We start from the raw sequence: 27,639 nt of genomic DNA on the forward strand, positions 1-27,639 counted from the left end.
TTCTCCGTCATCACCCAAGTGTAGAGCCAGAAGATGGAAGTCCAGAAGCCATCTTCAATCCCCTTCAAAAACGCGAATAAGAGCGCGCACGCTGTGAGAAGATTTGTCTCTGTGCACTCGTCCCAAAGCACGCAAATATTGAGTTATCTTTCAAGCCTTGCGCTTGAACGGAAACACTCACACAAGAAAGAATGTCAACATGTCAATCTTGATGAGTGTCCTAGCAGACATAGTCTATTAGGGGTGTAAGAAAATATCGATACACGTGAATATCGCGATATTATGTTTGGCGATACTGTATCGATTCTCAAAAACGCTGTATCGATATTTATATATTTATTTATTTACATCCAAGATCCGTGGCTTTGTGTTCGTTTTAAAGCACAGACTGTATAACACCCAACCGCTAGATGGCAGTGTTATCTCAGAACATATAAAGGACGCGGAGCCGGAGAAGCGCAAGGTAAAAGCGCGTGCATCACTACACTGAAATTAGATATTATATAGTATTTTCGATGTTTTCTTTATTATGGTAGGCCCTATCTGCATTATAATGAGAAAATGGATCCTACAACACTTACATATTACATATTTAATATACATATATAATTCATGAACATATGTAGTTAATTGTGGCATTTAATCTGCCTAATTTAAATGAATACGTACAAGAGCTTGTTTGACTACGCGGAGGGATCTGTATTGCTCGTTTGATTTCGCGGAAGCATCTCTGGAGTACTTTGATCCGCGGAAGGATACAGATCAAAGGACTTCGCGAGGTTCACCGAGAGGCAGCAGCAGCTATTTTGAGGATGCAGTTCACGCGTCAGGTAAGTGTTAATGATTAAATTGCAGACAAATATGTCGAACATATTAGGCTTGTGTGGATATTTAACGTTAGAAGTGAAGTACGAAGTAAATTAGAAGTAAATATATCCAAGGGAAATAGGGATTATTTAGGCCTAAGTGATGTCTACGTCAAGTTCACTCCTCATCGAATAAATGATTTACGTTACGTTAATGTGGTCTTTAACCATGTTTAAGTAATAATACATAATTTTGTTTTAAACTATAATACTATATAATGTATTTTAGATTTAATCTCAGCGTGTTGTGTGCTATTTTTGTGTCAGACAAACTTCTCTCATTAGCTATAGGCCAAGGTGCTGTGGTGATTTTTATACGTGCAAATTTACTGAAACATGTCAAACGTGTAACTTAATGTAGGCCAAATAATGTACGCTACTTAGGGTTACGTGGTTGTGTTGAACGTGATTTTTTCCGCGTTCCAACTTTTGAAATTGTCCTGTAAATTAAGGGAACAACATAACCATGAATAACGTACTATGATAAAATGGCGCTCATTTCATCGTCCTCACAAGTGGGACGAATTCTAAACTTTAGCTTAGTCACACATGGAAGTAAATTCTTAATATTGATAAAATGTATAAAGAATATAATTTTTTTCTTCATTATTATTAATTTTTCTCTTTCTTTCTCCAACAGGGTGTGACCAAGATATCCATTGATGCTGACTCGTTGCAAAGTTTCTCATCCAAGCCAGTCAGTTCTTCTTAAAGGGATAGTTAACCCAAAAAAGAAAATTCTGTAATTTTCCCCTTATGTTGTTCCAAACCTGTATGAGTTTCTTTGTTCTGCTGAACACAAAATAAGATATTTGGAAGAATGTTTGTAACCAAGCAGATGGAGCAACCATTCACTACCATAGTAGGGGGGAAATACCATGGTAGTAAATGGTTGCTCCATCTGCTTTGTTACAAACATTCTTCCAAATATCTTATTTTGTGTTCAGCAGAACAAAGCAAATTATACAGTATTTGAACAACATGAGGGCGAATAAATGAGGACAGAATTTTCATTTTTGGTGAACTATCCCTTTACCAGCTGAAACACTGACAAGTAGCAAGAATGCTCCACTGTATCTACTTTGACTGTGTGTGTATTTTCAAAACTAAAGGTGCATTAAAGACTTTATAGAAAAGTGACGAGGGCTTTGGTAATTTTTGTATTATTTAAAGAAATTTGAAATGAATTCTTATGAAAATGTATTGTTTGTATGCCAAATGTTATAAATGCAGATGATACAATGTGCTTTAATTTGTTTTTATCCTTACTATAACATGTTGTAACTAGTTCCACTGCAATTTCTAGTAACAATTAAAACCATTTAAAAATGAAACCCCTAATTAAAACGTTTTAGTTGAATTAATTATAAAAACAGGTTGAGTAAATGTACATTTTAAAGTTGAAGTCAAGTTTGAGCCAACTAAAAATTATTAATTCAATAAACTTTAAAAATAATTGAGCAAACGTACATTTTAATGTTGAAGTCAAGTTTGAGCCAATTAAAAAATATTAATTGAGGTAACAATTTCTAGAACGAAATTGAGTGAACGTAAAATTTCTGTGGAACTAGTTACTAAATAATAATTCGTTGAAAGCACTAGAAATGTTTTACAGTGTAGTGTTTACATTAGCAAACCCAGCTCTCAAGACGATAGCATTATTCCACTCCTGCAGTATACAGAGTATACTGAAGTGTGGACTCGTTTTGGCTTCAGCTAAAAAGAAGCCACTAAGGAAATCGACAAGAAACATTTTGTTTGCAAAATAGGCCAAGTTATAATCTAATACTCGGGAAACACATTGAAACAGAGCTCGCTTAATATCCTGACGTCACCCGCGCTGGTGAGAAGTGTTTCGATAGAATGTACTGCACGTTTTCCTCTCAGTAACAAAATAAACACACTCCAAAACTGACAGCGGTGGTAGGAGAACGAAAGATAATAGCAATGTGGATATGGATGCACCAGCTCTGCAGTTCAGTTCTTGAAATTGCACTTTATACAATAGACTGCTTTATAGAAAACAGCTTTAGGCCCCGATCACACAGAACGCGTTTTTCAGGTTCGAAAACGCGAGGCGCACTGCACTCCCTTTTTTGGTCGGCGTTTTTTCATTAAAAAATGAGCAGTGCGCTTTAATGTTTCTAGGCAACCCCCGAATCACCTGTACTGTCAGTCAAATCAATGTAACGGTCAACACAACGGAAGGCCCGCCTCTTCATTCATTCGTTTGGACAACAGAACATAAGCTCGATGATGTTGCGCGCTTTTCTGCTCAGTTGACTTTTTTTCAACTTCATGCGCTCGGAGCGCTCCTTCAAAAACGCGAGGCGCCCAGGGCGCATAAGCAGCGCGCATTACGCTCTCTGCCAAACGAAATCCATTAAAAAAGGTGCCTCTCGCTGCAAAAACGCGTTCTGTGTGATCGGGGCTACTGTGTTAAATATAAAACAAACAGTCATTCAGTCATGAAATGGACTGCACTTTCTGTTTTTAAATAGCCACTGCTATACTGTGAACCTTTAAAACATTTACACATAAAGAATCCTGCAGTCACTTTACATTTCCCTTAACTTAGATTGCACATTGCATATGATTAGTGATATAAATTATAGGCTGTATTAATTAAATAAAATACTTTGTCCCATGTTTTAGGCTTATGGTTGTGTTCTTTATTCTTTTAAATTATAAAAAACAAAAACACACAAAAAAGAAATAATCGCAATATATTGCCTCTCTTATAATATCGCAATATATTGTAATATATCGTATCGTAACCCCTGTATCGTGATACGTATTGTATCGCCAGAGTCTTGGCAATACACAGCCCTATAGTCTATATATGCCTTAAGTGAACTTTATACAGTCAAGAAAGACACCGCATTTCCCTGCATTAGGTAAAATTATTAAAGCACTAGCCTTTACTCTGTTTAATGTCAAACTAAACATAAGGACATCACTAACTGCTCTTGCTTGAATAGCTTGTGTAAGTTTAATAATGATTAATCTTTAGTTTAAACAGTGAAATATGCAATTATTTTACATTTGATTACTTTATTAATTCCCTCTACCTAAAAACTAATGTTAGACCTACCTGATAAAGGTTTATCATATTCTGGGGTCCTTGGCATTATAAAAATTGAAAACCCATGCTTTAGGATTTAGGATGGCCAAAATTTCCAGAGCCTATTCTCCTTTTTCGCATCGCTTTCTTTCTTCTCTCTCACCTTTCCCAACAATAAAGAAAAAAATTAAAAACCTGCTTTATCGTGTAACCATGGATACAGCTGAACTAACCAGAGAAACCTGTTTGGGGTGTTAAAACGCTTCCCACCATAAATAAATGCTAGTGATGAAGGAAAGCCAACTTTTTATGTTTGCCTGGACCAGTCTTTTAGTTGCTTCCATCTTCATTTTTCCTCACTGTGAATCCACAGGGAGCCCCATCAAATCCCCCACACGACATCCAACACTTTGCCACTTACTCGCCCACTAAATGCCGATCAGCTGCCTTGTCTAGCTTTCTGCGGCTGACCGGTCTGGATATGTGTACATATCAAACTGTACTGGAGAGCTCCACTAGTAGGGGAGGGCCTCCTTTGTCAGAGAACCCATTACCTATAATGAGTCTCAAGCTGGGACAGATGAGGCTGGGGATCAGTTACATAAGCACTGAGAAAGAGGAATTCCTTCAGGTTATGGGGGAATGTCTTGGAAACCTTACTGTACATAAATAATAATGATAATAAAATCTATTCTAGTTGATGTAAGGCAGAGATTGGCAACTCTGGTCCTGGAGGGCCACTGTCTTGCAGAGTTGAACTTTAACCCTAACTAAACATACCTGAATAAACTAAAGAAATGTCTTTAGGATTACTAGAAACTTGCAGGCAGGCGCATTTATTATCAGGGTTCTCTGCAGGACAGTGGCCCTTCAAAACCGAAGTTGCCAATAGGCCTAATTGTTGCTAATCCAAGGCTAGCTGTGATTTTAAAGGGACTGCATTTTTTAAATAAGTGTATAGGTTTCCTGAGGTGCACGTATAATGTTATCATGCTTTTTACATAAACAATTGTTAATATACAAATAAAAGGTGATTTTCCATCCTGATTTTAACCCTGTTTTAAGGGGTGTGTCTGCTGTGAGATTTAAATGTTAACGCCCACTGCTATGATTGGCATATTTTGCATGTGAAATGAGTAGGGATGCACCGATAGGATTTTTTTTTGGCCGTTGTGCATCACTTGATATTTGAAATTTTGTCATTAAAATATATAGTGTTTTGTAAAACTGATGAGAAAAAAAATACATTCAGTTACTAGTGACTGGAGATGAAATTCATGCATTCATGTCCTCATTATATTGAGGCGGCAGAGGTAGAAAAACACTGTTTCAGTGTGTGTGTGAGGTAAATGAAATCGCACGTCTGCTCCATTCATTCACACAGAGACACGCAGGATTCATACACTAGTATATATATTGCGACTTGATTTAAGTGTACTGACCTATGTTTTATTTATTCATCAAAACTTTCCGTTATGCAGTAAATTACATTTTTATGACAGGATTACATCTGCATTTTCTGCATTGCAGAAATTAATCCTTGTGAAAGTTATGTAGTCAAGAGTAAGGAGTGATATACATTTTGGTCTTTAGTTGTTTGATTAACATTAAAACACAGACAGCAGCGCAACAGGAATATTACATTATAATCTTGGATTATGCAACAGACATTATACAGCTCCAGTGCCTTCACGCAATTAATTAATAAACCATTGGTTTGTTATAACTGCCTTTTTCATGCTATAGTCGATATGCCGATATGCAAATGACATGCTGTTTTTCAACTCAATGGTGCTCTGAGAAATCTAATCCCATCCGAATGTGAATGTCTGTGATTGCCAATAATGTATTATGCTAAACTACCCGAGCTACCATTTGTGAACCAATCTTCAGCATGCTTTCATTTTCATTCTAATATGGATGTTATACAACAAAAAAAGTAATAATAAAATTAATAAATAGAGCCAAATTGTGGAAACTGCGAAGACTACTCATTTCAATGTCAGATAAGAGATGCTTGTTTAGATTTTGCTGATTACTTTTCTTAGAAACAGCCACTTCTATAAACTCATGAATTGTACTTAAATATAATTTTTATAATAAATAAAAATGATATCTATAAATAATAAATAAAAAGACATGCATCATACAACTACAACTTCTGAAAGTGACCAGCAGTTTTTTAGCAAAAATTTGTGTATTTGGTAGTTTGAGTGTGTAACAAGACACGAAATCGAATCGAAGGGATCACATGCTTGCAGAGAGACGGCTTGTACGCATGTTTCGGTGTGTGTGTCAGAGAGCAAGGAGTTGTTTTTTGCAAGTTATTACGTGTAATAACTCTTTTTAACATTAAGCAAGTCACATAAGTAACAGTCGTGTGCCCAGACTATTCTCTGCTATATGTAGATCTAAAACGTACACTTTTCACAATGTTGAAGAGCCTATTAAAATCATTCAGATATGCAATATTTCGATATATTGCGCAGCCCTACCTACAACCAATCAGAGCAAATGTCAACAGAACTCAACTGCACTGTTGCCAGGTCTGCGGTTCTCCCGCGGGTTGTTTTCCATTACCGCAGATTGAAGCGACCTCAATTATGTGATATATTAAAAAATGCGAATTTTACATGGCAACCTTGCCAAAATAACGGGAAAGTATACGGGAACGTGCATTCATAGCGCAATTTCAAATGCGATATCCATAAGTTACTGCTGTTTGAAAGCAGCTCCCTGGGGCATGTGAATATCTCCTGATATGAAAACTATTTAATTGTAACCATATCTTAGCTCTGTATATGTATGCTTGAAGAAAAAAAATGTCTATTTGCATTTTGAATATTGAGGTTTTGTTTGATTGTGGTTATTGTTTGCACTTAATATCTATGATCAATTTATGGGAAGGAGTTCATGTAGGAGGTCAAAAGAAGCTCATGTGCAGTTCTAAGGTCTGAAGAGACAATCATACAGAAGAAAAGCCAGTCAGTTGAGCTTTTGGCAAAACATTTACAGTGCTTGAATATTGTTATCTTTTACTGTATGATAAGTCATACTCTCAAAGTAGAAATTAAATGACTTTCATTACAAGTTGATGAGTTAAAACATTTCAAATGCACTTCATGGAGGATTTATTAAAAACTTGTCTTGCTCTCGTGAACCCAATTTCGTGTCTCATCTCGTGAGATTAGTGTCTCCTCAAATCCCTAATATAGATATATAATTCTATCACCTTGATAGTGTAGCATGAGTAACTGTGTAGAATTGACTGTACCATTAATGTGGCATGACTTAAGTCCCGGGTGGGGTGGATGGTATGGTAATTGTTTGGTCCTTATTCTTTGTGTTTATCACATTATTTTGTGTGTTCGCATGTGTATTTAGTTTTTTTCCCTTATGTTTATAATGAGAAATCAAAAAAAGCTATGTAACAATGATTTCCAAATTTCTTTAATAAAAAAGATTTTAAACACAAATATCCTCTTTTCACTGTTATTATAAAGCATGGAAGAGCCATAACATTATTTAATATATCTCATGGGGTAATTTTCATTGTTGGCCGACAAGTCCATTCCTAGAAATGGGCTAGTGTGGGACCTGAGATATAGCTGCAGAGCTGCTCCTCACATTATAGACAGATCACCCTGTAGGCCTGTCTGCATTCCTCCAGAGCAGGGCGAGCAGCGATGGACGGGAAGAGGAAGAACCCTGTTAAAACCATAACAGCGGTCGAGCCAAAACCACACTATCCTACAGCTGCTTTCACAGCATCTCGGCCAAACCCTTCTTCGAAAAAGAAAAAAAAAAAGTTCAAATTCCTCCAGTCTGGGATTTATTTATTTCAGTCTTTGGATGGCGTTCATGTACCAAGGGGCTTTGTGTTCTTTGGCCCCTGATTTTGCATTTGTTTTTTTTGGAGTATTTTCATCAGGTTTTTTAAGCTCCACTCAATAGTGGGGATTGAACAAACCTGTCTTTTGAGCATGTCAGATTAAATCTGAAAACCATTACACAGAAAGTGTGCATGAGGATCCAATATTATTTGGCAGACCACCAGGAGGTTTCCGGTTTCCACTCCAAATTCCAAATTCCCTGCTGCACCGCTAAATCATACAGACACTGAAATAACCATCACCGAACTTCACTATTAAGTCCATACTAAAATAAAAATATATATAATTAAGTATTAGAAACACCAAGAACCAATTTTTGCAGCTTGGCACCTGCATGTAGTTAAACTGAAAGGTAGATGCCTTTGAATACTCATGTAAACATGCTCACAGTTGCATGTGAAATTGCATGGCAATGCATTAAGTATAAATGTTTTGTTAGGTCTTAAATTATTTGGGTGAACAAACTATTTTAACTATTTCAATAAAAGCAGACTAATAGATATGCCACTGATGAATGCCCTGATGTAAATATCAAATCAATAAATAAACAATAATACTGACTAGTAAAGCAGAAATCCACTCACCTGAGTTTATTTCTTCATTCTTTATTACAGTTTTTACTTGAATAATTACATAGGGGGAAAACAATCATGTTTACTTAGGTTAGAAATAAATGAAGTCTATATGCATTTGTATTACTTAATTGATAACACCTAACAATAAGGTCAAATCTTTTACAAATCGTTACTAAATTAGGTATTTTTAACAAGGAACAACAATCTAATTAATGTTTATTCATTAACATTCTATTGCACAGTGTTAATTCGTTTTCTATTGAATTCATGCACTAATGATAAATGAATCATCTTGTATTGTACATTTCTACATGTACTAATGCATTTTGAACTAATTACCCAAATTAATAAATGCCATCAAAATATGGTACACTGTTGTAAGGCATATTTATCACCATTTAATTTGCTAATTTTTTTTATATTTACATTTAACTTTTAAAATAAAAGAGTGTCAACATCATATTAGTTTTTGCTGCAATATCAAAATAAGCAAAATAATGAGAAATTTGAAACATTACTGCTTTGGTGCTGCCTAATAAAATGTTGGTATTATTAACAACCATAGCAAATAGGCCACACAACATACACCACACCCTAGTCCAAAGAAAAACACTAAATTACACTCTAGTAGTCCATAGGTGGAAAATGTTGATCCTGGAGGGCCAGTCTCTAACCCTAATCAAACACACCTGAAGCTAAGTTACAGGCAGGTGAGTGATCCTGAGCTGGATGGCCACTCTCTTGCAGAGTTTAGCTCCAACTTTTTAAAAATGTTTATAGTGTTGTATGAGGTCAACTAATGATGTTCGTGTGGTTTTTTCATACAAAAACATCATAACTAATAGGCTATTTTCTACACTGGTTTTGATGCTTCTCCAAAAACGCTGGGTTTTGGTGGGCGTGCTGCACTGGAGACTTGGAAGTGCCCACGGCTAGGATTGGATAAGATTTGCATATTTAATGAGCTTAAGCTCAGAGAGGAGAGAGTAGCAACCATAATTATTATCTCGATCATAGGGCTCGTAAAGGTCTTTATCAGACAAACACAATGTTTTATTTCTCATCGACCCGCGATTTATATTACACATAGCCCGCAAGATCGGACAATATAAGTGTGAACCGCGCGCAGACATGTAAAGAATCGAATAAGAGATTCATCGGCCTGCCGGGCTTTGCGAGTCCTGGCCCATACGTGTCTGAGCCAGCATGCTAAAGGTACGTTTCTGTTAGACGTACACATAAGCAAAACGATCTATAACAATGCAATACTATCACATATCAAAACACGTTTTACTCACATGGTGTGTTGCACCATTCCTGTCGGATCCAAATCCAGCATCGACCAGAGATTTGTTTATAAACGATTCCGCAGTGAACTGAAGTGAATGTCTTCCCCACGTGAGCTGGAACTTCATTTAAAAAAAATTTAACCACTCATTCCTAATATTAGGATCCAAAGGAAGCTTATGCAGCGACTATGTTCTTTCACAACCAGGAATAGCACAATATCTTAATCTTCCTCTATGTATTGTTGTTGACCAGCTGCTAGCACGAGCCCTCCATGAGTCGGTGGGTGGGGCTACTGGATTAGAGGAGTTGGTGGGCGGGGCTACTGAACTACATGTGCTCATTATTCTGTATAGGCGGTGTTTCGTCGCGCACTGACGTCAGTAGAAGCACAGGACCATTTGCTGAGCCTGGTGTCTATAAAAGCTTTTCTTTGACTAACAAGTAAGTTTTCAGCTCTAAAAACTTAGGGGATATTCTTACTATTACCATGACCTTTTATATATATCAAAAGCTCAAGGAAAAGTTGATTCCTCAATTCATCACCCCTTTAAAGTTAACGTGGATGTGGTAACAAGCTTAATTATGTACATGGTTTATAACGGTGTTTGTTACTGTCAAAAAATTGTGGTGTTGTAACAGTTATTACAATGCATAAATAACGTTACGCATCACTGACAAACCGACATTAACAGAAAAACACATTTTTATTGGCGTTAGGTGTAACATGAATCTGTCAATGAACTAACATAGGCATCAGTAAACACATAGCATTCGCGCTAACATTACCCTGCCAGTACATAAAGACAGATCAAAGTGATATTACATTAACCAACCATTCAGAAACGTCCTGTTTAGCCTTAAATGTCAAATTTCGTTAGAGCTGTCGTCTTGTCCCGAGTCCGACTTCGGTTCAGATTGACAGTTACCGGTACACAGATCTCCTCAGAAGAGACTCACGAGACCATTCTTTAGCCTCTACAGTTGTCACGGGCAACGACTCCGTGCAGCCCCAAAGAACAGAGGGGCGGGTCATTTATCATTTAAAGCCATATGCACCGAAATGGCTTGGTGAAAACAGAGCTGTTTTTGACCAGGTAAAATTAGTGTTTTCTTACAATACTAATGAGAATTTTTAATTAAAGTATATTACAAAGGTTTCATTAAGACACTAAAGAATCATATCAACCGTATAAAAATGATATTATATGACCCCTTCAATATTCAAAGTAACTTACTTAGGCCTATAGATAGTTGACTGTCATTTTCTTTGGTATTAGATTGTGGTACCGTATCGAAGCCAAAATTGTGGTATCGAGCCATCCCTATTACATACTCATAGCATCATATACATCCTCACACTATCGGTGGATCAGCACAAAATAAACCCCTAACACAATGTATGAATAAAGGGTAGCATGATATAACAATACTACCTGTGGTTCGGCTGCCAGCGGGAGATATGACGGTCACAGATCCGTCAGAGATGCAGCTTGAGGAAAATGTGAACTGTGATCTGAGCAATGTATATCATTATCTAACACTGGTTTCTCTCAGAGACACCTACTCTGTTCTCCGCTGGTTCTCCTCACACCACAACTCAATATATCTCATCTAATAATTGCTCTGTCTAATCCTGGCCTGTCCCTAATTGTCTGTCATAATTGTATGGCTGTGGTTCGTGATATGAGTATGAATAAACATTAGGGATCATGCAACAATACAGTTAGTCCACGGTTAAATACATACCTCTGTTTTTAACCAAGGTTTTCGGTTTGGTTCGTTTTTTTTTTGCTTCTTTTTTATTCTATTCTTGGGTGACAGGAACAGAAAGTTATTAGTAATACTCTTTCTTTATTTTACTTAAAATACCTTACTTAAACTTAACTTTACTTAAAAAAAAAAAACATTTTACACATTCCTAGTGTATTGTATAATACAAAATAAATACATAAAAAATATATATATATATTCGTAAAGATTTACAGTGACATCTCAGAGCTGTACAGTAGCATTTAAGTATGAAATTGAATGAATAATTGTAGGTTAAAATTAAAACTGCATAGTCTTTAATATACAATATACAAAAGCTACTGTATTATTACTTTATTCAAGAGCAGTGAGTGATTTTCTCTTTGCCTTTTGTTTTATTAACATAATTTTAGAGGTGAACTGTCCCTTTAAGTGTTCACAATCACTAGGCTGTGCTGCGGTCAACACAAGATCTGCTGGCATCTCATATAGACACACGCAATCGTACTTTCACTTTAGACACAACCGACTGTGTTTATATATGTTAACCTTGTGTGTATTTGACAGTATTAGCGCAGTAAGACTACTTAGTCGAGTAATCACGCGTGTTTGACAGGCGCGTGCGCTCAGTGCATGCATGACTCCAAAAGCCTTAATAGTGTATTTATTAGGGGTTAAACGATACATCTTCACGATATAAAAACACGACGATATGTATCGTTGAGGGAAACGATATGATTTGCGATATAGAGTTGTTTTATCCAAGGCTCAACTTGCTGTAGTAGGCCCTATTTATAAGGTATAATTTACCCAAACACAAATGAACAAATGAAGGCTTGTAAACTCTGTCATCATGTACTCACCATCATGTTGTTTATTTTATTTAACTGCCAAACACAAATGAAGATATTCTTTATGAAACCTGAGGGATTTATGTCCCTCCATTTTTAAACTCCATTCCTCTCAAACTTAAAAGATGCAAAAAATGTAATGAAGGCATGTAAAAATAACTAATTGAGTGTCTAATTCAAATCTTCTTCAAGTCTTCTAAAGAGACACAATGGCTTTATGTGATGAACATATTTAACACGACGCACATACTGTAGTAAACACGGACGTTCAAATGATTGCGTTGACGTGTGAAAATAACATGAGAGGGAGTAAATGCAGAATTAAAACGTTTGGATGAACTAAACGTTTACAGTTTGAGAGCGGTCATTCTGACGAGCTTCCTTGCGATTAGAGCTGTGACGGATTGCATTGATCATCTGAAGTGCACGCACTGGCGGAACGGCGCTCCTCAAAGTGAAGCGCAAACATTATTTAAAGCGACACTCCTTAGTGAACGCGCAAAAATCATTTAAATCACCAGATCACATTTATTTTTAGTAGTATTATTATTTAAAGCATATCAGATGGTTCATTCTTACATACTGCATTAATAGCGGGAGAGGCAGGGCATAGCAGGCATGGGGAGAAATGCTGCCTCCATTGAAAGTGTTAATGTGTAAGGGGAAAAAAAATAAAGTTTAGAGTTTCAGTGACATGCATTATTACATTAATAAACTTATTACATAGAATCATACAACAACTATACACAATGTATAATATTTGTGGGTCCTGATAATAAAACACAAATAATATTATTTAATAATAAATTAATAATTTATTTTGGCTTAAAATATCGGGATGCATATCGTATCGTGAGTTCAGTATCGAGATATATATCGAAGCGTGACACCCCTAGTATTTATAAGTATAATTTAAAGAAAATCTACTTCCTAAATGATTTTTTTATACATTGACTCACTGGGGACTCTAACCTGCAATATGCCCTTTAAAGGAGTTCATAATTGACCAACCAAGAGAAGAAACACATTTGATACTGTCATGTCTGTGCAATGGATCAAATCAGCAAAGAAGGCCATCAAAACTAACACGTGCATCCCCCAAAGCACATGGTCTCAGTCAGGTTCTCTCTTTCCTACAGTCTACTCTACATGCATCAACAACGGAATATAATGCATGTAGTTCACAATATGTCCCTAGCATTAGTCTGAAACCAGCAGGTGCTCTATTACCATGTGCACCACTGAAGTAATTGAGCTGAAGTTACCCACGATTAGCTCACCCATCCTGAATTAAACCACACAGTAATGCTACATTTGAGCTTAATGCAGTGAAAGGACACAGCATGGTTTAATACTGCACCCTCTGAACGCCCTCAAACTCAACGCTAAGTTGCATGCATTTTGAAAAGATCCGGATCTGAAGAAAACATTTCCCATGTTAAAAAAAGGGGATAAAGCCAGCTTCTCTGGTGGCGGCAGAATTCCAAATGTTACTGTTATGTCTAACCCCCGACCACATTACAAGTCATAAAAAAGATAAACTCTACATGCTCTTCTGTGAGGTCTAAATGTCTGCCAGGCAATAATAACTGCCAGTGCTCAATAATGCGGGATATTCAAACTGTTCGTCTGTTCCTGTTTTGTTCTTTCAAGTAATATCAGTGATAGGATGTCTCACACATTCAACAGTTTCTGAAGATTATCATTTAATGAGTCAGACTGAGTAATGATAAACAAGATGATTCAAAGCATTAAGACAATACCAGACATAATAGGGCATTTTCACCCTCACACTTTCCTTCTGAATACACAAAAGCCCAAAACCCTGGAAGTAATTATCACGTTTTTATACCTCTTACATAAGCCTAAAATGCCCCAAAAACTATTTGAAGTTGTAATATGCCAGAAGGTGGAAAGGAATCAAGTTACCAGCGTGAAATCAACACCTCCTTATTGCACTTTCTTTTCTTTTTTTTAAAGAAAAAAAGTTTATTTGGTGTGCCAAAAATAAATTTATGTAATACCCACGCTCGACTCAATCACAATCTCTTATGGAGAAGAAAAAGCATTTAACATAAAATCCAACTGAGGACCTGTGGTTGGAGCTCAGATATGGGACCTCTGTACACTCAGCAGCTTGATGGACCTTCCTGGGGAGGCTAAAATGCCAAGCTAATTAGTGCAAAGCTCATGATGAGCAGCTCTCTTCTCTTCCATACAGCTCTCCTTCTGCACCTATTGAGATATTTGGTTGGTTTTCTTTTATCCTATTGTTTGGTCCAAACGGTTTGATTTTACTTTCCTACCCTTAGTCATTTCACGCTATATTATTATGTTCCAGCAACGTGACTTTGAAACAACTTTTACTCAGAAACTGCTAAATTTCACAAATAATTACAAAGGAACACACTGAATTAAACATGCAATTATTGCAGTATAAAAACTGAAATACTATTGTCTTGTAAAACGTACTCCACTAATCGGTTTGATTTACAACTTCGAAAAATCATTGTACAATGTATATCTAGGCAGTAGACTTGTTGTCACTTTGCTTTTACTACAAGACAAAATGACACTCATTACAGCAAAAATAGCAAGCACCAAGAAAATACAATATACGATACAAGACAAATTATATAACCAATAAGGGTCTGTATGTATGTATGTATGTATGTATGTATGTATGTATGTATATATAGGGCTGTCAAAGGAGGACACAAAGCTGTTTGAAACCTAATGGAAAAGTTATTTAAAGGGTTACTTCAGCGATTAGCATATGGCTTTGTATCAGTAGAAACCCTGGAGTATATTCAAATGATTGCGCTTTATATCCCCCTGAGACAAGAGATTTATGCATTTTATTTCTGGAAAAATTCCTCCTATGACACAAATTGACGATATTTGCATCATAGGAGGAATGTTTGGCCAGAGGCTAAAGACTACAGCCAGCAGAGGGAGCCATTTCTACACGTTTTGAACTCGCGCATGAGGGATGGGAGATTACAATCAGAGAACATCTCGCAGCTACAGGCACTCATTTAATCGGAGCTATGGTGAGCAATGTGCGTCTTAACTTCTCAAATTAATTTCTATGAAAGTTAAGCTTGAAAAGGCATGAACTGAAACGCGCCAGTGAACTGAACTCGCGTTGTGAATGTATGCCGCGAGTGTAGTCGCGATTACCTCAGCTCTCATCATGAGAGCTCATTCAGCTCATTTATCTCACTCCTGCAGTGCTCAGTGCTGTGACACTCACGCGGTGATTCGCTCATTATATTGAACAGACACGTTCAGTTTTTAATTGTAGTGTCTTCTCCAACTCAGTCACAGTAATCCAGTAGGTGGCTTTGGGAATGGCCTCACAGGGCAGTGAAGCATTCTGGGAATTGTAGTCTTTCATCCCCATGAGACAAATACATTTTCTGTCTTTTCTCAGTCTAGAAAGCACCAAATTCAAAAATAATTTCACATTTCTACTACATTGATGACCCAGTTTAAATACAGATTCATCTTCCCAGCGCTGAAGTACCCCTTTAACTTGGTCTTAATCTTAAATGATAATTCACTCAAAAAAATATATAATTCTGTCATCATTCACTCTTCTTCATTTGTCTCTCAACCTATATGGCAAAATTCTTCATTTTTTTGCAGAACTATCACTATAACTCAAGAAGACATTTGAGAAATTTCTTTGAGGTGAACTGGTGAAGGAACCGATGTGTCTATCACATATGTGAAGTTGAGGATTAAAAGACAAACAGGCAATCAGCTGTTTTTCCCTGCATGCCTGGGAACTGACTGTGCGTAAGGGGGAAGCTGTTATATCTGGAAGAGCAGAGAATGAGAGACTCCGCCAGTATGGAATAAATCAGCTCAGCCACAAAACAAAGTGGACTGCAGATGCTGGAGCAGCGTACTTCCAACTCCCACAGTGGCCTCCAGCTCATCAGCTCCAGCTTATTCCATATAAAAAAGATGCACACATAGCCAAGATTTTACTGTTGCTATTGGGAGGTTCATTTTAATAAACGCAGCCACTGAAATATTATGCCACTCCTACCAGAAAGGTTTAGCTGGCTTTTTCGTTCAAGGATAAGCATCTTAAAAGGTGATTGGTTTTAATAATGTTGGTTGACTTTGTTTAAGTCACAAATTTAAACACTTCAGAAAGAATTAGCTTTAAGTCTCATTATTTCCTTCTGATCTGATATTATACATAATCCCAGCTGTTCTTCTTGTGCATAGCAGCAGATATGACAGGTGCTATCCTATATTATCAAACTGCACTTAAAGCAGTCTGAGCACATTCCGATGAGGTGTAATTGGACGCATCCGGAGTTTAAGGTAACAGCCATATAATGCATTTGCATGGTGTTAGATTTTTGGCTAGGTGCAGCAGTGGTCAATACCGTTGCGAAGCGATGGAGACCCCCTGAGGAACCCGGAGGAGAAGGAGAGACATGTTAATGAAAGCTTTAGGTCATTTTACTTGCCATGGACTGGGCCTAATTAAAGCTCAGCTTTTATCCAGGCCTGAAGTCCTGCTGCTGCCGCTGTTTTACTGTTCTGCTATTGTTTTCATGATGTCCTCTGTGACAAACAAATGGAGCTGCAGCGGTGATGCCACAGCGGCCCGGGGACACTCATTTACTAGAGCAGGGTATATACAGCAATCCTTAAGTTAAATTTACTACTTTTAATACCTTTTTTACTACCTTCAGAATATTTTTTAAAACCATCACGACACTGAATTGCAAGTGTTAATCAGCGACCTTTCTATTATTTACACAGATTTTGACATATATAACAAACAAAAAAGAATAGATTTAGAATCGACAGCAGGAGGAAATCTGTTAAGTTATCATTCAAACACAGTAAAATACATCTCAACATTCACAAAAGTTGGTTGAGGAGAAGAATTACTGCATACACATTTGATTTCAATTAATAATTGGTAATTCAGCAATTAAATTATTTAGTGTTTTTTTTCCCAACAACAAAACCTGAGCCAAATATTACATTTCTATAACTGTGATAAGTTGTTGAATTAAACAAAATACTAAAAACTAGTCAATCGTTTAAAAACTTTAACTAGATTAATCACACATTTTTTCTGTGATTAATCGCAATAAAAAAAAAGTTTTTGTAAGTTTTTAATATAATAATTTCACAGTTAATCAAATTAATGTAGAAACAATAAGACAGTATATTTTAAATACTTGTTTAAATGGCATCTTTTTATGAATGAAGGCCAGTATTACTGATATCAATAGTTACTGATTTTTTTTTTACATTCATTATTAGGCTTCAAAAATATAACAGTTTTTAATTTAAATAAACTTAAAACAATGCTAACATAAATCCAGAATAAATGTCATGTTTATTCCTGCCCTTCCTGTCTTAACAGTAAGGAAATATACAGAAATTTAATACAGTTATCAGTTATATGTAGTCTGCACTGCATAAACTATAAATTAAATAGTTAATCCTTATTAAAGCTACAAAAGTTATTTAGTCAAGCGCAGAGAGTCATTTTCTCTGTTCCCTTTGGTCTTTAACTTTACTGACAGGAAGCTTTATTGGCTGCGGTCCCTTTAAGAGCAGACAGACACGCGGATCTCACTGTTTATATACTTGTCTATGGATCGCGTCTCATTCTCTCACAACTCTTTGTTCATTTTAGACTATATATATACATCGTTTAAGATTGCTCTTATAAGGATAGTCGTTGAAGATATGCCTTGAAGCAAGTCTAAAATAAAACGTAAGCCAGCCACTTCTGTTGAGCGCGCTGTGCTCTGAGATGATGCCGAACGACCACTGAATATGACGTCAGCATCAAACATACGTTGAGACGGAGACGAAAGATCTTTGATTATGTGCCCAGATATGCTAAAGCCCATATTTAAACGAACTAACGCGAACGCAGATAGAATTTCAATATAATAGGACACCTGATAGTCTGAAAAAATAATACCTAATTTGGAAAGAAATAATACCTCTGAGGCCAAATTTAACACTTTTAATGGCCTTAAATTTGACAATTTTGATTTATCACTTTTTAATACTTTTTAAAACCCCGCGGACACCCTGTAGAGAGTTCACTAACTAGAGTACTTTTCCTTTCATTTCCATAATTGTGTAAGGCACACAGACCACAATTTTCATCAGCTTGGCATGCACACAGTAGAGCCAGCAAAAATCTGTTCAACACCAATAAAACGGTCAATTTGCAATAGCTTATAAACTACAACAGGGGACGGCAACAATAGATTATAAACTACAACAGGGGACGGCAACAATAGCTTGGGTCACCAGCTACCTCATGATACAGTATACATTGTGATGAATGTCACGATTCAATATATTATGATGAACTACATTTTTAAAACTTGATTGTGATTGAAACTGCAAATTGTGTGAGAGTGTCTGCAGGTTTGGTTTCAATTCCTTTCTCACCTCTTTAAGTGCAATGAAAAAGCTGAGTTTAAGGATGTTCATGAACTGCTTCATCATCAAACAGGTGGATGCACTGGAACAAAGTACACAGATATTTACAACAATATAAGGATCTAACTTATTAATAAAATAAAATAAATAACAATGTATATATTACATAAATATAAAAAGCAACTATTACTTTATTTTAATTGCTGCCATTTGAGTGCCAATTATGTCAGACTCAAAAATGGCTCACCATTATATGCATCTCAAGGTATCATTGACATCATCAGCAGAGATCCTTATTTTAATATATTGCTTGCATTAACGTCTCTGCATTTATTATTTAAAAAAAAACAATACGAGTGAAAAAAAAAAAGAAACATATCTGACTGCATAATGCCAGCAGTATTCATAAGCTATAATATATATTTATTGGTGTGTAGGCAAGATGAATATTAAAACCTCCAATGCCATGATCTGTATCGTCCTGTTTCAAAGGCAATTAAAATGAGACTGACAACTCCATGTTTAATGACTGTGAGAAAAGTTGTAGTTGGGCTCTTGGGTAATCCCACTTCTGAGTGCAGTGCAGGTCCACGGGGCACAAGCCATGTGATTCTTTGACAGATGTACGGCTTTGTGTCACAAAAAAAACTCTGAAAGAAAGGCCTGCTGCTAAGCCCTTTCTCAAATGCCTTCATCCATGCAGTTAACATCCTAAGAAAGGGTCAAGCCATTCCTTGACTACAGACATCTGGGCTGCTCCATGCAAAACAAAACAATTAACTGCGGGGGCAGGGACTTCTCAATACATCACTACAGTGAAGGAACACGAGGCAGCTCAGAAGCATGCTGCAAATCCTGCCTCAAGGATCAAGAAGTTCATCTGAATAGATGGCTGTTTCCGTGAGCTGACTTGGCAGGAGAGATGTTGTGACGAAATGACTGCTGCTAAGGACATCCATTTTAGAGAAAGCAGGATTTAAAGGTAAAATATGCCATTTGTATCGCACTCTTAGGACAAAACTGCAACAATAGGAATTGAAAGCATGATATTCCACCCAAAACCAGTGCAAACACCGCCCACTCAAATCACACACTCACCTTTCAAGAAAAGTCAAGACTTCATGGATTCAGTTTCGAAAAAATCATGGATTGATACGATCACGGCAAAGAGCAGCGTTTCAGCGTTGTGTAGGCTGCAGTGCGATCATGGGACAATCAGGTTTTCCAGGTCCCAAAGGATACAAGGATTGTGAATGCTAATACAACACTTAACAAATGTGCTATTTTTATAATTTTGCAAACTTCCAGACCTGTACACATTTCTTTCAGTGCATCACAAAAGAAGATTTTTTTAAATGTCTTGGTGTTTGCTTGTGGTTTGCAATGTGGTTTTGGACACCACTGACTTTTATTGCATGAACAAAAAAAGTCAAAAAGTATTTTTGGATTCTGCAAAGAAAATAAATAAATAAATAAAAGTCATACAGGTTTGGAACAACAGGAATTTGAGTGAATGATGACCAAATTTCCAATCGTTGATATAGTTGGGGTTACAATATCAAGGTGAACTTATCTGTTTCTAACCTCAATCGTGTGTTTTAGCAAGATCGTATTGATCGACCACCATCCATCTGTTTTATAAAAACTGTTATATCACTCCAGCTCTCAGATGTCAATCTATCATTAGGGCTACAGCAGCACATATGGTCTTTTAATATTGTGTTTTCAAGCCCCGGTCGATGTGCATGAAGTTCAGAGAGCAGCAGGGTAGCTGCACTTAAAAGTCTTAGAGTGTATGTGTGTGTGTGTGCGTGTGAGAAGTCCTGGGCGCTGCTTCTTTTTCCACTAATGCATTTCCTATACTCTCTGAGTAAGTGAAAGAGTGAAAATGAGATCTGAATCACCGCACAGAGTTAAAAATAACCAAGTGATGATCAAGCATGCATTTCTTCTACCTGAAATCTCTATATGCAATTCTGTTGCATGAAGCAGCAGTCATCAATAATTGCCATGATTGGAGTAATACTCGTTGGCATCATTAGTGACGCATCATGTGAAGAACAGAGCTCACGTTCCTCCAAGTTCTCTGATCGTTTCAACAAATTCTACAGAAGGCTCAGCGAGAGACATTTTCTCCTCCAGCACTGTCTATTGAGATCAGAGGAATGTTGCAGGCACACAGGAGAAAATTACTGCTAATTACCATCATTAAACAGCAAGGCAGTTACCACCACTGCATCCTTGTTTCTAAGGCAACAAGACAAACAGAGGATGCTGCCTCGCAGTTTTCACCCCACCTGAGCAACAGTCAGGCAGGTGTTGTGAAATTGGGAATCAAGCAAGCGAACGAGAAATGTTTGTCACCAGATGTTACACCACAAACCTGTTCAGTTTTATATGATACTTTTACACCAGGCATTCTAACGAAAAGCTATTTAATAGGACACATTATAAACTCACTCGCTTAGAGATTTACATTGTCATGTGTTACTAGGTGAACCAGGCAAAAAAAACTTTGTTGAAAAAAAAAAAGTTTGATCACATAAATAAATAATACCACCCTTCTCCAGTCCACATCTAAAGCTGCCAAATTTCTAGCATTCGCGTCTGTAAGCAAACAAACAGGATGACATGCTATGTTAAATTTTTATGGTTGCTAGTTGGTTCATATCCTTAAGCCTAAAGTGTTTATTTTACATTGGGGGGGCTTTAAAAATGCAACATTGTGAAATTTTACTGTAAAATATGCTACTTTTCAAACATAGTTTTAGTAAAAACTATGAATTACTATGAATGAAAGTGTGTGTGTGTGTGTGTGTGTGTGTGTGTGTGTGTGTGTGTGTGTGTGTTAGAGGCCAAGAATAATTAGATATATTTTCATACGCAGAAAACTCATAATAATACAGAAAACAGAAAAAATAATAGTTTCTATAATGCATTGCGGTGCAGGCAAAGACGATTCAGTATTGGTTTATTAATAGACCATAACTGATTATTAATGTACTGATTCTTTAATGATGTCGTGTTGCGGCAGTATACAATGGCAGAGGGAGGCAAGACGCAAGTGTGAGTAACAAAAAATGCTCCCAATTCTTTAAAAGCCAATATCTGGGCACATTTCAGCTTTTACGAACAACCTAGCTGGTAAGCACAACCTGGAGAATACACGCTGTGTCAAAGCAGTCTGATTTATCAAAACGATTTCATTTACACTTGGGCACAAAAATATATCACAAAAACGCATATAAATCTGTTCTTCAATCCCTGCACTATATGCAGATTTGATGGAGTTCACATTACCAAAAACTGTTATGAGCTGCATTTTTTTGATCATCAGCTAATTTCAAAACAATAGACCGCAATAGGAGAGAGGCGGCAACAGCACTGGTTAGATCATTTAGTTTCTGTACTTTTAATGAATATGATTGTGTGTTAAGCATCTGCGACTTTAGGTTTTATTTGCAGAAGTTTGTGCGTTAGCTTGATGAATAGATACGCAGCTGCTCGTCTGCGCCGAAGACAAAGCAAAAATGGTCAACATTAACCGTTTCATTTCTAAATGTTTCTCACTTTTCTTCCAGAATTGTATGTTTGCTTTTAATCGTTCTAGTTTTTTCTCACTATAGTCCCTTTTATCTTGCTCACTTGGGTTTTAAGGCAGCATTATTAATGCAGTACTAAGCAGCTTACATTTATTGTGAAAGTTGCTTATACACATTTTTTTTTTAAATGAAAATGTTTTTCTTCATGTTTATACATGCAGCATTAAGTATAGCCAATTTAAGATAGGAAACAATTTGTATTTTAACATCACAGTTACCATTTATCTAACAGTTTAAATGTTTTTTTATTATTATTATTATTTTTATACATAAACATATGTAGATGGATTTTAGGAAGGTGGTCCCTCATAAAAGGTTTGTCATATTTGGGGGTCCTTGTCATCATAAAGTTTGAATTTGAATTTGCAGATGTTGTTTCAACAACCAGATGCATTTAGGCCGCATAATGTCTTGATGCAGAATTCCAATTTGGGGCCTATATATAATGTTGTTTTTTTTACGACCTGCTTACATCATCTTTTACAAGCGACCCTTGCGTCATTAGTGTCATGTGGTCGCAGTTCAAGTCCACCTGAGTTGATGTCAATTGTCTATGTCCCTTTTTCAATGACGTACGACTCGCATTTACTAGGGAATACCCAATTTGAACCACTTACATGGCAAATGCAAATGCACGTATGCGAATCATATCCGAATTGGATTTATTACCACATGAGCGAGGCATGAATCCGATCTGAGGAATCCGACCAGGAAAAAAAAAAAATCATGTGTTTTTTCCAATCTGTCACATCCAATCTGTGCCCACATGAGAGGGTAAAATAGGAATTGGGTCAGTTGAACTATGCAGTGTAAATGGGACCACCTCTTGAAGTGGCTTGTTTGATATATTCAAGAAGGGAAGTTATATTCAAGACATTTTTTTGAGTGGGTAAAATTAAAGGTTCAGTTTCTTAAATATATACATGAGTGTGTGTGTGTGTGTGTGTGTGTGTGTGTGTGTGTGTGTGTGTGTGTGTGTGTGTGTGTGTGTGTGTGTGTGTGTGTATTTATATAATTATACACAGTATACACACACACATATATTGTTTGACAGTACTAAGAATTATATATAAAATAGTACCTATATCAGTCTGGCGGGTAAACAAAAAAAAATGCACTAGCCAATGGTGATTCTATTGCCAAGGTGTGTGTAGATGGTTCAGTTCAAAGGTCAGAAAACTAAGATAGACGCACCCAGGAATTCCTAGTTTTGACTTGCTCTTTAGGAATACAAATACATAAGGCAGTATTTTGCACAGATAATGCCAACATATGTCCACAAATAAAGGTTGGATAGTACTGTTACTCTAGTCTATCGCCGAGCAGTCATATTGGATTCTGAAGTCTGTAATTTTGCACTTCCTCCAAGTCTCCTAGTTAGAACTCCGACTTGAGGGGGCATTCCAGGATTTAGATGGTGGGAATTTTCCGTCGGAAATTCGATGGATATCTTTCTTCAGCTGAACACAAGGGAAGATTTTTTGAGGAATGTCAGTAACCAAACAGTTAACTGGAGCCATTGATTTCCATAGTAGGAAAAAAAAAATACTATGGAAGTCAATGGCTCCAGTTAACTGTTTGGTTACTGACATTCTTCAAAATATCTTCTTTTGTGTTCAGCTGAAGAAAGAAATTAATACAGGTTTGAAACAACTTGAGGGTGAGTAAAGGATGAGGGAATTTTAATTTTAAAGTGAACTATCCCTTTAATGAAATATATAGTCATTGTGAATTTCTGGCTACAAAAACTGGATTTTTTTAACAGTAATATTGACATGATACAGTTTTTTACAGTGAATGTATGAGCAAAAGTTTTGCTAGGTTTAGCAAGTAACACTTCAATTTTCACAGTTTTTAAGAATCAAATGAACTTGTTTATTTACAGCCCTACCAGATGACATGGCGATTTCAACTTTGTGCGAACAGACCGGCATTGTGAGGGAATGATGAGAACGGAATGATGCCAGGAGTTCAAAGAGAGTAAGAATTTTAATCCAGAGAGGAATGTCTCATGTTAATTTCTCAGAATCTGAGATTAAATATGAAGGAAAAAACAGATAGTGTTGGAGTACTGCAAGAACTAGTTTATATAAAGGTTCATTATCTATACTGACTGAGTAGTACAAAATAATCTGAATGCAAGGAACTTTATGCTCAGCTGAGCTAAACCTGTATTTAACCTGCCTAGGAGCACCTGACATGTGCGACACAAGTTGCCATGGTAATCCGTTTCTCTCAAAAACTGAGTCACTGCAGTGAACGCGTCAATCTTTACTTTTTAATTTGATAACTCTATTCTCGGTTTTACTAAATCACTATTAGGTTATTAAGTGGCTCTCATTTTCTGAGAAAACGCAACAGAACTTCCCAAGGCATCACCCTTGCAGCAGACAATGAGTTGCCTGTGCGATCCTGTTTATTGCCGTCTGTGGTTTTTGAATTACAGTAGCCACATAGTCAGACACACAAACACATCTGTTCACAACTCTGGGGCAAAAAAGAAACAAAGCCACAGAGTAAATGTATTCAACAGAGAGTAAACACACAATCACCTAAGGGAGGTAAACAAATGAAATTTGATCAATCACTGCTCTGAGTTTTATCTGGCTGGCTATTATAGCAGTTTGCTCCTGTCTACACCTGTCTACAGACCAATTTTCCATTCCTGGAAAAAATAGCTTTAGTATAGACCCATTTGGAGCAGAAGTCACAGTTACGTCACTTGCAGCTGTGTGCGCATAGTGGTAGCAGAAAAATAGTGCAACAAGTGGAGGAAAATGGGCAAATTCGACAGAATAGGAAAAAAAATGTTGCGTTGAGACTTTGCATGTCAGAATTGGAATGCAAAAAATAGGGTCTTCATTTTTATAGAATTCCATCGTTAAAGACATGGAAGACGACAAGACCAGAAGATTAGTCTACTATTAAAGCATGCAATTGATGTAAACAGTAAGTCTGCATAATATACACAACACATATGCAGTTCATAAGGGACATGCATACATAGCAGTTACAGCATAAGCATTTAACATAGATGACTTTTAAACATAGCTAATAACACTTCTCACAATTCCTGACTCTTGCATTTGTTGTCAGACCTTTTTTTATTATTTTATTCCGTGACTTCCACAGATTGCTACTGCAGAACTGTCATTTTCTGTTACCAGGTAGGCTCCACCCACAAAAAACATTGTTGCTGTTTGCAAACACAGAATAAGTCTATTTAAAAAAATCCAGCAACAATTTATTCACTGTCATATTAAAAGAACTGTTAGTCTTTTTTAAGTTACCGTCCCACAGCATTACTATCTGTTGTTCTCAAATTTTTGTTGCCTTAGGCAGTGACAGACGCAAACAATGAGTTAAAGCGCTTAGATGTGCCTTACAGCCATTTTCCTAGCAATTACTCTAAAAGTGTCTCTTCTTGGGGCATTGTTTCATAGTTGAGGTACTGGGCAAAACTGTTTGCATGACAAATGTTCTTTGAAGTAACACTAGCAGTAGGGATCACGACCACAAAAGCTGATCACAAGATGTGAGTGAGTGCTCTTCCAAAATGGCAGCCTTCTAGACACCTTTACCAATGCTCTGATCAAAGCAGGTTTAAATCATTCACTGGACCCGAATGAAAATGGCCCACTTGTTTTGAATGAGTGTACACCAAAAGCAGCTTGTCATCAGAATGAATCACTCTTTTCAAAACATCTGAATGACAATGTAAAAACAGACGCTCCTAGAATAAAATACCAAAGGAAATGCTTACGGAGGTAACATTCTTCATGAATACGGCTGCATTATCCACCGTGTTCTTTATAAAAAGACCAAAGTATGTTAAAATGCTTGATAGACTAGCCCAGCTAGAACACTATATAAAAACTACAACCTCGCTCTCAGCAATATGGGAACATCTGTAAATAGCATGTCCCGGTTAGAACTAACAAGTGTTTGACAAAAAAGATGCATAGCGTTTCATTTACCTTTACCCAAATAATCATTAACCTTCACTTCCTGGTGACAGTGTTTGCTTTGAATCACAGAGAACTTAAATTCACACGCACACAAAAGTGTGGCAGGGGACGCATAGGGTACTTGGGCATGCACATTTGATTGTTCCTGTGTTTGCTGGCCTTTGCTATACAGCTCAAATGGATGACCTCACCTCTATTGAGTCCAGATCCCTCTCACTCATTCCACATCGTCAGCTTCACCCATGGCACCTCTGCTCACACCTTTTAAAAACAGACCAGCATACTTTTTGCTATAAAAGTTACAGTTTAAAATAGTTCCAAATGCAGTTAAAATAAACATAAAATCAAACGGCTGAGAAAATGTTTATCAGATTGCTTCTCAACAGTGCAATCAAGCGTTTCCTGTCTGTTGTTACAGAATGATAACCTTACCTTAAACATGACTTATGATGCTGAGTTTTTTTACACTGTTAAAGACTTGGATTCCCGTGCTTTCCATTGCATTGCATTCCAACTTTTCTGCCATACAGCAGTGCAATAATATTAATTAGCGCCTGAAATAGTCCCCAGCACGCTCTCTGTGCAAGCAGGTTGACACATTGGTTATGTTGACGGAAGTTAGTCTATTTTCAGGCGCTGCTTATATCATTGCGCTGCTGTACCCATAGTAACGGCAGCAAAGTTCCCTGATTATTATGCAGGAATGAGAGTGTAGATCCTATTCATAATTGTCTAGAATAATCGCAACTTTTCATGTTCCATCGGTCTTAGTACACAATGCCACGAAAGCAGTGTTACACAGCACAACATGTGAATAGGAAAAATGTTGGCGTTATTTGTCACTTATTGGGCAGTAGGCTAAATGGAACTGTTTACCTCCAGTCTTTGTGCTAAGCTAGGCTAAAAGTGGGTGCAGCGTTATGAAACACACACAGGATAAAGATTTTATGGATGGATGGACTTATCTAACTCTGGGGGATACAATGAATAAGCTAAATTCCCAAAAAGTTGGCATGTTCTTTTAATGAGCCTCAAACTCAAATCCAATCTGAATCAATGTCACTGACAAGTGACAATGAAACAACTCACTGACAAGATGGTTAAAGTGTATTTATTTTAAATATATCATTATTATGAAAAGCATTCCCCCATCACAAAATTTAACTTGTACATATATAATAGTGGTTCTAAAACCTTGTAAGAGAGTCTGTATTTTGTAGAACCTTTTTATCCTTTAAAAACATATAAAGAAGACCTAGCATAATCTAATTCAAACAATGGCTCTCTAACCTGTGAGTCTTTTGCTAAAGAAAACCATGTTGCTACCAGAC

At 36.8% G+C, this 27,639-nt stretch overlaps 1 protein-coding gene across 6 annotated transcripts in view; it reads right to left on the reverse strand.

The window, feature by feature from the left end:
- The window catches only part of sipa1l1 (signal-induced proliferation-associated 1 like 1), a 109,224-nt gene that overhangs the window by 69,424 nt on the left and 12,161 nt on the right, over positions 1–27,639 (reverse strand). Inside the window, exon 2 of one of the 6 annotated variants that reach the window (XM_067417499.1) lies at positions 18,748–18,820. The exons of 4 other annotated variants lie outside the window; for them this stretch is intronic. The gene's annotated coding sequence lies outside the window, so the exon portion shown is untranslated. Of the gene's footprint in view, positions 1–18,747; positions 18,821–26,499; positions 26,570–27,639 lie in introns of all 6 variants that reach the window. One more of the 6 variants, XM_067417498.1, reaches the window with a different exon arrangement.

The sequence above is a fragment of the Pseudorasbora parva genome, chromosome 15, assembly GCF_024679245.1.
Source record: "Pseudorasbora parva isolate DD20220531a chromosome 15, ASM2467924v1, whole genome shotgun sequence".
NCBI classification, from domain to species: domain Eukaryota; kingdom Metazoa; phylum Chordata; class Actinopteri; order Cypriniformes; family Gobionidae; genus Pseudorasbora; species Pseudorasbora parva.